Source organism: Harpia harpyja, chromosome Z (genome assembly GCF_026419915.1).
Source record: "Harpia harpyja isolate bHarHar1 chromosome Z, bHarHar1 primary haplotype, whole genome shotgun sequence".
NCBI lineage: Eukaryota > Metazoa > Chordata > Aves > Accipitriformes > Accipitridae > Harpia > Harpia harpyja.
Genome location: NC_068969.1, coordinates 103,299,087 through 103,310,551, shown reverse-complemented (window position 1 = coordinate 103,310,551; position 11,465 = coordinate 103,299,087). Strand labels below are relative to the sequence as shown.

Here is an 11,465-nt window from a genome sequence, read left to right as displayed (position 1 = left end):
AGATGTCAAAGATGGAAAATACTGAAAGAAAAACATTTAATTGCAGCCATTAAGGTCAGGGAAAACTCCAAAGAGATCCAGTGCTGTGAACCCAGGAGACAATCTGAGTATGGGAAATGGGTTTTCTAGTGTTCAATGCAGCCAAGAGACTGAAGAGACTAAGAACCGAGAAGAAGTCAACAGGTTTTTTACATGCTTTTATTTGGGATAACTGAAGTTTTTTGGGGGATTGAATTGCCACTTGAACTTGAGGAGAAGGAGGAATACAGAAATGGAGGAATAGTTGAAGAAACAAATATTTGATCTAAATGACCCCATACATTACATCATTTTAAAAAATAAGTATGTTTACTACAATTTTCTTTAATTCCCCAGCAACTGCAATTGGGAAAGATTGTATATCAAAATCCATACTGATATAGAGAAAGAACTGCTTATTGCTTAATAATTGTCTCTCTATAACTTTACATACCAAGGACTGGTGTTTGTCAAGGATTAAGCCTGTCAGAGACTGGTACTTGGGAGTGATGAGCAAGAAGGAACCATGAGCGATCACAAGACTTAATTAAATGTTTGATGAGTTTACGATCTTGTTGAGAAGGCACAAGTAGAGGCCTTGCTTGAATAGATAGGGCCGGAAAAGATAAGAACTCCTGCCTTTGTTCTCATCCTTGTAGATAATTTAGCTTAAACTAGCCATATGGTTCTATACCACTAATGAAAACTTAGATAATGAGAGCACTAACAAGCACTTATGTATCAAAACATGTAAAGGACCATACTGCACAGAATCAGCTGAGGAGGGTCAAATAGCGGACAAGTGAGGAAGACTATGGAAGACCACCAGAGGACTCCTGAAGACCACCAGAGACCTTCAATGCACCTGCGTAAAGGACATTTACATATGCTAATACTTTCCTGGAAAACTAATGAATATGTATAACATTTCTCGGAAATCTAGCGAATATGTATGTAGAACATGTACTTAACCTGCACAATTAGATCCGACAGTGTGCACTATAGGTGGAGCAATCCCCCGTGCATCCAGTGCTGCCAATAAAGAATACCTACTTAATAGTTAATCAAACTATTGTGTTAGTTTCTTTGAATCAATACCATCTTACCGTAGACACTTGAGTGCTTAAACTCCGAAATGCAGCTCAGGACCCCAGGTCTGAAGTCAGGACACCTCCATGTCTCCAGTTATTGCTCAAGAGAAAAAAAAAGTTGTTTCTGAAAGGAGACTTAGCTCACCTGAGAGGTGCAACCGCTCTCTACTGACTGAGGGCAATGCACGTCCTCAAGGGGTGAGGAGCTTGCTGACCTGGGGTGGCAGGTAGGTGCCGTGCAGGGTCTACAAAGTTTTTCACTAGAAGACTTAAAAAAGAAAGAAAAAATCAGTTTACCCAATCAGTATTTAAGCATTGTTACATATTTGCACAACACTAAGAAGAAAACACGTTGGATGACTTTACCTGACGGCATTTAAGTCCATCTTGAGAGTCGGTAGTCGTCTCCCCCATTTCACACTTGTCAGTATGAGACAGTTCTTACAAACCTGACCTGTCTGTGGTGTTTAAGTGTGGCAGAACTCGAGGCAGGATCCAAGTTTCTGAAAGAAATAACCTTCTACGGAGAGAGGTTGGGATTTGGCAGAAAAGGAGTTAAAAGTTGGACGTCGGCGCCGAGGAACCCGGCGGACTGTTCCATTACCCGGGGAGGGGAAGCCTACTTACATATTGTTAATTATTCGCTGTAAAATTAATGACAAAATTTCAAAATGAGAGCTATAAGAAGTCATTAGAAAGAACCAGGAGGTGATCTATGAATTAAAAGAGGTGAACGTGAGGTAAAATCTTGAGGGCACCTTTCTCCTTTCTCCTGCATGGGCAAGTTCCACTCAGCAGGCGGGCCGGTGTTGCAGCCTGGTTTGAGGGAGGAGGCGAGGCGACTCCCCGGTAGCGTGTTTGGGGCTAGCAGGGCGGTTTAGGAGCTTTTAGATCCACTGTGGTTTCTCCTTCCAGCATCACCAGAGCTCTCCTCCTCACTGGCGCAGTGGCTGCTCATAACAGGCGCCGTTTACCAGAACGGGACTGGGAGGAGAGAAGAAAGGGAGGGCACGGGAGCGGTGATGGGAGAAGGAGTTTGGAGTGACAAAGGCGCGGGAGGCGGCCACCGCGGGGGCAGCCGGGGGTGCCGCTCAGTTGGGGGTCCGGTGGCTTTCTTTAGCGCAAATAATAATATAATCTGACGTACTGAGCCAAAAGCTGTTCAGTAGAAGAGGTGTAACAAAAGGGCTTGGCTAACGGGAGTCCTGAGCATAGACGCAGATTTCATACAGAGTGTTTGAGAACTGCGGGCGGAGTGGCTGAGACCACCACAGGCAGTTCTCGGTAACATCCTCGGGCATTGAGGGCTTCTCCAGACATCTGATTACCCCATTATTTTGGAGTATCTTAGATATATTGATTGTCTTCTTTAGGATCGATGTAAAACGTCAGTGTACACAAAAAATACTTCTTGCTATTAACAGATTATACTGTGGCATCTTTGATTTTAGACGCCCATAATAAGAATTTCTCAATTTCTTTGAATTTAGACGCCCATAAATAAGGAAGTGAGGAACTGGGTTCTTTGATCTGCACCTAGACAGAAGGGAACTGAGGGCACTTAAAATGTTCATGAAGTAGCTGGCTTAAGAGCAGCTATTAGTGATAAATGTAAGAGAGCTTTCCACCATACTAAAAATATTTCTGTAAAATCATAAGCATGTGCAGTGCTTCCCAGGCAACTATAAAATGCCAAGCCCACTTCCTCTGAGAAACTGTAACTTAAAAGCAAACCAAAACCACACAGAATAAACAAATTAGGAGCATAAAATGAGGTGAATAGGAGGGGTATTGTCTTTGGGAAGCCAAATTAATTTTTTTAACATAGTATTCTCTTCTATATGATTAATAAGAACACTTCTTGTCTGCCCAATTACTCCTAAGTACTAGCTGAGCAGTATAAGCAGTAATACTGTGGTAACGTGGTATATATGGAGAGTCCACATACTCAAAAGATACAAGAGACTGAATTGCATTATAAACTTAATGGTGGTCCCTCAGGGGTGCACCAGTGAAACAGCACCAGGAAGTTTGTTTTAATCATTAGTCCTGCGCTGTTTGTTTTTGTGGATAAATAAGGACTTCAGTGCACCAAGTTAGCAATCCAGAACCTTTCTTGAGCTCTACATGAACACGTAACCAAAAATAGCATTTAATTAAGAAAAAGTTGCAGTATGTTTTTGCAATCAAAGGGAAGTGTGTATGCTGGAGGAAACCTATTAGATTAATAGTACTTTAACTTTTTGCTTGGTGCATACACAATTCTAAGAACTTGTCCTTCAACTTTCTGCAGATGAAAAGAAAATGTATTCCTAAGGGCAATAATTAGCTATTATTCTACAGCTACCTAAACATGTAGTTGTATGCCTATAGCCAGATTATTACAGCTGTATAACTTCCCTGAAATTACATATGAAATTTTCTATTTCAGGCATTTTGGCATCAGTGTATAGCATTTTGAATGAAATTTTGGGGAACTGGACAAATTATATCTATTACATGTGAAGAACACCAGCCGTAAAGAAGTCTCATATAGACATCTCTGAACTGCTTTTAGAAGAGGGCAAAGCTGGTAGAGGTCTGGTAAGAAAAATCTTCATTTAAATACATACATTTGTTTTTATTGTTGGGAGGGAAGATTATTAAAGGAGTGAGAAGGAGAAAAAAGGTGTAAGTAACTGCTAAGGATAATCAGTTTGATAGATGGTCGTGGTTTAACCCCAGCCGGCAACTAGCACCACGCAGCCACTCACTCGCTCCCCACCCCCACCCTCCAGTGGGATGGGGAAGAGCATCGAAAACAAGTAAAACTCGTGGGTAACTCCCCCCAGTTTATATACTGAGCATGACATTCTATGGCATGGAATATCCCTTTGGCTAGTTCAGGTCAGCTGTCCTGGCTATGCTCCCTCCCAGCTTCTTGTGCACCTGCTTGCTGGCAGAGCACGGGAGACTGAAAAATCCTCAATTTAGGATAAGCACTACTTAGAAGCAACTACAAACATCACTGTGTTATCAACATTGGTCTCATACTAAATCCAAAACACAACACTATACCAGCTTCTAGGAAGAAAATTGACTTTATCCCAGGTGAAAACAGGGCATAGATCTTGAACGTTCAACAGTTACACAGTTTCATACTAACTTCCTGAGACTATGAAGTTCATCAGAATGCTGCATAAGACAATGTTCATAACAATAAAACAAAGCCTCACAGACAGGCTATAAAATATATATGTGTGTCCTGGTTTCAGCTGGGACAGAGTTAATTTTCTTTCTAGCAGCTGGTATAGTGTTATGTTTTGGGTTCAGTGTGAGAAGAATGTTGATAACACACTGATGTTTTCAGTTGTTGCTAAGTAATGTTTAGTCTAAAGTCAATGATTTTGCAGCTTCTCATGCCCAGCCAACAAGAAGGCTGGAGGGGCAAAGAAGCTGGGAGGGTACACAGCCAGGGCAGCTGACCCAAACTGGCCAAAGGGATATTCCATACCATGTAACATGTCCAGTATATAAACTGGGGGAAGAGGGGCTGGGCGGGATTGCTGCTTGGGAACTGACTGGGCATCTGTTGGCGAATGGTGAGCAATTGCATTGTGCATCACTTTTGTATATTCCAATCCTTTTATTATTATTGTCATTTATTATTGTTGTTATTATCATTATTAGTTTCTTCCTTTCTGCTCTACTAAACTGTTCTTATCTCAACCCACGAGTTTTACCTTCTTTTCTCCAGCCCACTGAGTTGGCGGGGAGTGAGTGAGCGGCTGCATGGTGCTTAGTTACCAGCTGGGGTTAAACCACAACAATGTGACACTCCTTCCCCAATAGGTCATGTTGCATTTTTGAGCTAATCATCAACAATATGGGAAGACTAGGCATTTTTCTCACTTTTCAAGTTCTAGATGATATTAATGAGAAGATTAAGGAAATAAGGGGACTATAAAAATATCATGACTAACTGATGTTTCCCATTCAAAATTCAAATGGACTAGAAAAAGCTGTATTTACCTTTATGAATCTAGCTTTTAAAAAACAAACAACCCAAACTTCTATTAGTACTTGTTTAGATGACCAATTTTTCATGAAACTGCATTCTTAAGGAAAGCTTAGATGTGGGTAACATCAAAATATGTAGCCTGTACATCTCTGCTGAGCATGCCCCTAGGCTTGACAGTCAACTTCAGTACTTCTGAAGATTACGAGGCAATGTCCAAGTTTTCATAGTATAAGCAATATGCTAAGTTATTCACAGACAATCATAAACACAGCACAACATTTACATTTTAAATAAAAAAAGAAACATTTGCACTCTATAGTCTAAATGAAGTATCTGAAATTAGATGTGTAAAACTTGAAAATGGAAAGATCGTATTTTCAAGTCTGCACCTATATAACAATTTTTGTGAAACAGTATTTCATGTAAGTACCTCCTATGCTATACTATACTTTAAATACAAATTTTATAGCGTGGATTTTACAATTAATCTCTTTACCAACAGATTATCCCTTATTTAACTGACTTTCTTATCCAAACATTATTCAAACACATATACCTTTTCTATAGTATTGAAATGGCATACCCACCAAAGCAAGTTTCACATTCACTGTCTACTCAAACACATAGTACATTCTTCTTTTGCCTCAATGAGCATTTGACTAGTCTGTAAACACGATTACCAGAAAAAATAAAACCGGTAAGGTCATTGCTTATAGAGAGATCCTTTTTTAAGCCAATGGATTCTTCAAGAGAAACAGGTAGAGATTCATATTTTGGATTATTGTTGCCAATGAAGAAGAGTCAAAATAGGAAAAGAAGGGAAGCAAGGGCTTTTATATGCTGCCTCTATCTTTGGGAGCAAGTAAGAAGGAAACAACCTAAAATATTAGGGAAAAGATAAAGATTGCCCAAGGAAATACAGGACAAACAAGCACTTTGGCCAGAAGAGAGTGATCACTAGTGTACCCTGGAGTAAACACAAGACTGACTTAAGTCTGGAAATGAGGGGAAACAGCAATGGAACCATGAAAGGTATGAAAGTAATGAGTAAGTTCAGGAAAAAATCTAGTGAATGAAAGTATAAAAATTATTTTATGATGCATGGGTATATATTTTCCTGACAGAAAAAATCTGTATTTTGAATGCTGCCAGGTTATTGTAATTTATCTATCTATTTAAAAGGCAACTGTCTTTAAAATTGGAAATCCATTCTTACCTGCTTTGACTTGAATGGCATTGTCTCTGTCAGATATAATACATGATGGCATCAGATGTTGCGATGCACTCTATTTATAAAGATTGTACATACATTCTTTTCCTCTGAAACCATGGGAAAATTTCACTCAAAAGTCTCAAGTCCTTTTTGGTTGGTAGTCATCTTGAATCTCTCCTGCTCTGTTTTTCTTAGAGCTACATTCCCAGTGATTGCCTCGGCTTGTGTATGGGTTTCTGCATCTTCTCTGCATCTGTTTCTATGGCATGTTACATCTTTTTTCTCACACATGCTTATCCTCAAATATCGAACAAAACATGTGCCACCCACATGTGCCTTTGTTTTGGGTGGTGACATGTACCCATATTCTCTCGGAGGCTGTTCTTTTTCCAGAAAGTTTAATTACTTCTTACAGTGATTTTAAAGAGCACTGTCTATGACAACTAGCTGTAGTATGTTTTATCTAACAGCAATATTATGGATAACAGGCCATCTTAATGAACTGAACTCTGCATGGAAAACATATTAGCAAAAGCACAGGTATACAGATTGCAGCCTCTTCAGGAGAGTCACTATACCATCTTTCATATGAGTACTTGCACTGGAATGCAATCTTCGCTGGGAATACAATAGAGAAAGTTGGCAAATCTACAAGATGTTCAATAGTCACTCAAAACTATAAATTAACATAAACTGACAATCCTGTGTACACTAGTGTTCTTTCATTATAGTCAAGATTAGTAAATAATTTCCACTTACATATAAACTTTAAGAAAACTGCTCATGCTTATCCTGTTACTTCTCCAAATATGTACTTCTTAGGCCAAGATTTTCTATGCTGTTCCTCTCTTCAAAGATGAATTACATTTAGGGAACCTGAGGGAAGTCATGTAGGTATTTTAAAACAGTGGGAGGACAAATACAGAAATTTAAACATCAAAAACTAGAATTTAAATACATCGTGACTTAGAAAAGGACATTTCATAAATAGATCATTTTGACTTGATTTTTAAGTTACGGCTATTTGAGAATTCCATGCCAACCATTCCTAAAAGGTATATTCTTCTTTCAGTCTTTTTTTTTTTTTTTCTATTGCAACTGAGTTGCACCACCTAGGCAGAGACATTTATTTGTATTTAATTGCATTGTAAAAGCCTAGCCAGCTTCTCCAGGTCAACAATTCAATTTTCTGGGCCACTTATTGTCCCCATCAGAAGTTTAAAAAAAAAAAAAAAAAAGCCTTTGTGCTTCAGAATGCATGGCATTGCGAGTCTGTGAGAAGTTAAATCTGTGACAAGTTAATACTGCTTTCTGGCTCACTAATGGAGCACCCACACATCTTCTGAAGTGCTGACAAAGTAGATGGACTGATGTTTGTCCCTGTGGCTACACTGAGAAGCAAATTGCCAGCACGTGTCCAGTTACAAAAGAGAATAATCTTTTTTTTTTTTTTTGAAAAAAGAAGTTGTAAGAGGAATACTCAGCAGTCAGAAAATACCCATGATGTTTTATTTATCCTTACTCGTTTTCCATTCTTATCTTAAAATCCATAAATTACATGTTAGAACTTATTTTCATTACAAATTGATGCTAACAGCCATAATTTAAAGTAGTGCAAAAGTTACTTGTGTTTATTTCATCTTATTGCACAATGTGTGGTTCCTGTTTGCACTGAAACATCCTTTCATAAGGGCCACAGGATGTCTAAAAGAAAAAGGGACATCTGCTGCAGGCTAGAAGGCTGTTTTAGCCACCGTATAGGACTTTCTAAAATGTCTTCACATGAATAAATAGCTAACTCGACAGCCAGATTTCAACCAACTTTCTTTTGTCAGGTTTCTGGATAAAAAATGAGGTGATAAATTGCTTCAGTAAAGAATTAGTTGGAAATATGAATGTGATTTATCTCTAGGTGGGGGACTGCAGTTCCCTCTTACCTTCCTTTTGGCCAATCACTCCAAGGAGACTGGTTTAGGTTTGTCTATAAAATGCAGTGTAAATGAAACCACCAAAAACCACTAACAGACATTGGAAATAATTTGTCTAAAAATTGTGTATAAAGTATTCAAACAGACCTCGGCAGGGTCTAAAAGCATGCCAGCTAGCGCCTTCCCAAACAATTCCTGGGCACAGTTTGGAAGTTAGTGTGAGTCAGGAACCATTCCCAATGGGCAGTAGATGCATGTGACCATCCTGTTTTGAAGAATAAACGGGTTTAATAATACAGGTGTGAAACATTATGTGGCTACCAGCCTCAATGCCAGAGAACAGTCCCAGGCATGTTTAACCGGTTAGTTTGTATGCAGCCACTGAATCTTTTGGCTGAGATAGTTAACACTTCAGTATCTGAAGAATGGAGAAGTTCTGCTTGCTTTCTTTCAAGGAAGCAGTTTTTCAAGGCCTAAGCCCAAGAAACTTTTTTAACATACATGATCTGGATAATCATATCTCTGTCTTAAATCTTCTTTTTACTGGCAAGTTCATTAAAAATGGAGTGGCAAGGCATTTTAAGCATGATATAATGTCCTCAGATTTCTTTAATCCATACAAGTATGGCTTTCAGCTTGCGCTGAAAACGGCAGTCCTTAAAGCCAATTTTTAACTTCTGTCCTTTGCCAGAAGATGAATGTCCACACTTACTTGCTGGCCCATGAAGCTGTATTGATTTACCTTTACACCTTAAAAAGTGGAAAAAAAATGCCTGAATGTTTTTATCTTTATCTCTCAAAATAATCCATAGTGGGCCTCACAGCTCTTTTACGAAATTGCACAGGATTTCTTATGTAACTGACATGCAATTCTATATCTCTGTTATACAACATGACAGTAAGTTGTTTTCCCAGTGCCTATCCAAAACAAGACATTTGAGAGGATCAAGTTATATAAGGCTCAAATTAAAAACAAAAAGAAAAAAAAGAAGAAAAACTAAGAAAAAGGATTTGTGGGAAGTTAAGGAATTTACAGCAGGAATGGTACCTGCTTCCTTTCTGAAGGTCAGCAATGGTGAATCCACACAAAAGAGCCTAAAGACCATCTTTAGCCAGATTTCAGATTTCTTTTAATGACAATGTGTAACTTATCATTTATCTTCCTTACAAAAGGAACTGTTATTAGGTCTGTTCTTACGGGCCTAATGTAACAATAGTGGGACAGTCTGCTTGTCCAGCAATCTATCACTGATGTCTTTTTCTGTTACATAATGTGTTTTATTATTATGTATGTTTTATAGTCTAAATTACATTTTACATTATCTCTATTTTAACTTTATTTAGAATTGCTAGTGCCTTGTGTAATCAAGAACTAACTGTAACATTCAAATGTAAGTACTAGAGCTTTGTCGTCTGTCATTTTTCCTCCATACAGAACTGTTTTTTACAAGTATACATTTCAAAAGATTTATCTGCCATAGGATTCATATTATGTCTTCATAAAAACCGAAGCATATTCTTAACATGGTAGAGATAGTGCAAGTCACTTAGAAAAAATGAGAAAGTATTATTTCATTTCATATTAAATTCTTGTTGGTAAATTATGCTAAATAATTAGAAGAAGGAAAAAAATATTACCTCCATCTGGCCCACTGGAAAAAAAAAAAATCAGTAGTTGTAAGCATAGAGCAAGTAACTATACAAATATTTTACTGCTCAGTCTGCAGGCTTCCTTGGCTTTTATTTTAGCTATACCACTGACGGCCTCATCTGATACTTAGGTTGCTTACTTCTCACAATGACTATTCCCCAGTGAATTAATTACGTGGTGCTATTATTTGCTCCTATGAACTAAAGTCAATGCAAAGAACATAACTTTATATTACTTGTCATACGGCATTCATTATTACATTCTTCCTACTTGCTGTTGTAGTCCAGCCTTAACACCAGATTCTAAGTAATCTGAATACTTAAATTTAGGATGATAGCTAATGATTGCATTACTATATCACATTCAGATAATGAGCTCCCCAAATTTATAGGAACGTTCTTTCCAATTATTGAAAAAATATATTAAAAAATAGAATTGTAATTTTTTTTTTATTTTACCAACACATTTATTTAAAAAAAACTGCCCCGAGATAAATACTACCTATAAACTACTAAAAGGTAAACATAACAATATTTGTGCATCCCATTAACAACTTAAAGTGACAGGTACCTGTATGCTTTACCAGCCCTTAAAGAGACAAAAATGGAAAAGCACAATACATTTTTCATTCATTCTATAGAAAAAAAAAATCAAATGACAACAAGCAACCTCTAAGAAAACATTGGTTCCAGGTGTATTTTTACCATAGTATTACATGCTGTCCAAAATTTGTGAAGGTGAATAACAACATGTAGCTGCCAGGGAAGTTAACATCAGAATGAAGAGGGCGAAGGGGTCTCTTCACTATTTTCAACAGTGTATACACAAATACTCTCTTTGCATCTAGAAAGCTTATCTCAGTATGCAGTTGTAAACAGCAGCAAGAGAAGTACCTACAACTTACCATATATTTTGTGCAAATTGCTTGAGAAATACATTTTAAAAACAGTACTGTCTGCATGAAGATCTTTAATTCCTGCCTCTTAAAGCTGCATTAAAATACTCTTTGAAGAACAAGAAATGAGTCTCAGAATAACTGACTGTGCAGATAGCATGAGAGCCTCATCATTTGTTTAGGGCAAAAGACCCATTCTCCCTTGACATCAAAGGGAGTAGGATTAGGTGCAAAAGCTTTACCCTGAAACTTCCAGTTCATTTTCAGGACTATACAGGAGTGGATTTATCAGGGGAATTCAGAGAGCTTTGCCCTCCTCCACACCGCCACCAGCTTTGTTCAGTGCAGCATATGCTCCTTAGTGTGCCACACTCATGGTTGTATGACTGCATAGCTCCTCCCATACAGATTAGGACTACCTCCACCCCATGACTAAGGCCTGGAACAGAAATAAGGTTTAAAGTATCTTGGTATGTTTTCAGGTAATATTCTGAAAGGCTTGATTTACGCCTTTTTCTGGCCATTTCAGGCATAATGAGATGAACCCCATGCATACTAAAGTAATTTTTAGGAACACAGTGAGCCTCCATTCTGCAATAAATTGCTGTGAGTGGACCTTTGAAGACAAAAGAAATACAAGGAACCACTTGTCTGAATGCAGTTGAAGAA

At 38.0% G+C, this 11,465-nt stretch overlaps 1 long non-coding RNA gene across 1 annotated transcript; it reads right to left on the bottom strand.

The window, feature by feature from the left end:
* Positions 1 to 1,125: 1,125 nt before the first annotated feature.
* On the bottom strand, positions 1,126 to 8,570 carry LOC128137205 (uncharacterized). The gene is made up of 4 exons (XR_008233606.1): positions 8,398 to 8,570; positions 7,082 to 7,198; positions 1,476 to 2,093; positions 1,126 to 1,377 (listed from the first exon to the last, which is right to left on the bottom strand). It is a non-coding gene; the product is annotated as an uncharacterized LOC128137205 (long non-coding RNA).
* Between the last annotated feature and the right edge of the window lie 2,895 nt (positions 8,571 to 11,465).